We start from the raw sequence: 1,885 nt of genomic DNA, 5'->3' as shown, positions 1-1,885 counted from the left end.
AAAGAGTGGATCATCATCTTCCTCAAATAAGGGCACAGTGTTCCATGAGGTTGTGTACAACAGCACTAGTGTGTTCCCATTTCTTGCATAATTGCCCATGATGGGAAATTAACATTATGCTCCTGTTGCTGTGCTTTAGAGTTAACATCCCACTGTGGTGTGTTTTGGCATGGGCTGGCTAGTTTGCAGCTTCTTGCAGGCTTTATTTACTGCAGTGGATCATCTTCAAAAGGACCAGAAATTTGTGCCTCATGGACAAGAGGAATAGGTGTTGCTGGAGCACAAGAGTCAGCCGGGAAATGGTTAGTTCCGTTAATCAAAGTGGATACAGTTTCATTTGTGATACTGAAAAGAAGGATTAATTTTATCCTGGATGCCAGATTAAGATTATGTAGTGCTACGTAGCTGACAGATGATCCTACCCTGGAGCTGAAGATTTGAGATAGGTGGGTTTGTTCCCCAGCTCTGCTATATATAGCGGTTACCTAAGTGTAAATACTTGAAGAATACCTAGAATTCCAGCTGCATTTGATTTCACTGAGAGTTAGCCAGCAGTTCTATTTAGTGCTTGTCTTGCAGATCTGTTTTTTAGGCTCCCAGTCAGCATGGCTTCAGTTCTTAAGTTTGTAGTGTGCCAGAACTAAAGGGAGTAGTCTGCGCTTGATACATACACGAGATAATGCAATATAAATAGTCTAAGGGATGTGGGCTATATGTGTCTTACAACCCAGTTCAGGCCACTCTCTAATATTAAGGTTTATTTTGTGATGACCGGCATGGTACTTAATGCTACCTAACCCACTACGCGGTTCCAGCTCAAAATCATTGTTAACAACAGTTGCTTCTCACATTATGCATCTTAATGCTGCTGTTTTAAACAGGCCATCGTCTTCCTTGCAGGGTCAGTTGTGACTATCGGTAATAATATAAGGCGAGGGGGGGCATGGAAAAAAGATAAGGGCGATGCTAGTGCCTGCAGGTGGCAGGCTGCTCCTGTTGAACGCTCAGGTACCTGCCACACTGCCTCACGCCAGGGGCAGTAAGGAATCCAGCACAGCCGGATATTCTGGGAAGAAGGGAAAATGTTTTGAAATAACTGAATTAACCTATCCCCACGGCTTCACCACCTTGCTTGACTTGTCTTAACCAGGAAAGATTAGGTTAAAATGTTTCTTTTTGCTCACTTTAAATGGTTTACATTTCTATAGGAAGGAGACGCATTACAGTGAGGTAGAAACAACTTAACTTCCAGATGTTTAAATATTGAAATACCTGGATATCTGTGAGATTTGAGGAGAAAGTCAATACTGAAAGGTGTACAGTCTGCTGGTATGTAAAAAAGTCCATTCTAAGGTTATTTCCAGACAATGAGTTATATTCTCTAGTAAGAAAAGATGGATTCAGGTCATTTTTTGAAAATACTTAAATAAAGCAGGCACCTTCACTACAGTCTATACTTTCCCTTTAGCCAGCTCATGTTGTCGTGGCACTTTTCTGTTAAAAATCTTTTTCCTCTGAGTTTCCCAAGCTGCCTCAGCTGTCAAAGATACGTGTCAAGAGAGAGCGCACAGTGCTGTGAGTGCTGGGCTGGTGAGCGGACTTCAGGCTGAATCTGGCGAAACAATTTTCTGTGCGCGGGCTCTGCGTGGCTCAGGGCACTAGAAATGTTATGCAGAACTTCTCAAAGAAGTAAGTCCCTTGAAGGGAAGTGAGCCCTGGCAGCTAATTACTGGAAATTACAGCTTCATTCTAATGACATTTCTTTAGTAGAAGCAATGAACTGAGGCTGCTGGGTTGTTTGCTATATTCCTCCTGTTCCCTCATCTCCCTGTGAACTAACAACAAAAAAATCAGCTGGTGTCATGAGGAATGTTTCAAGGCAGCT

The sequence above is a fragment of the Pygoscelis adeliae genome, unplaced genomic scaffold (genome assembly GCF_000699105.1).
Source record: "Pygoscelis adeliae isolate BGI_AS28 unplaced genomic scaffold, ASM69910v1 Scaffold190, whole genome shotgun sequence".
Classification (NCBI taxonomy): Eukaryota; Metazoa; Chordata; class Aves; order Sphenisciformes; family Spheniscidae; genus Pygoscelis; species Pygoscelis adeliae.
This window is presented reverse-complemented; position numbering follows the sequence as displayed.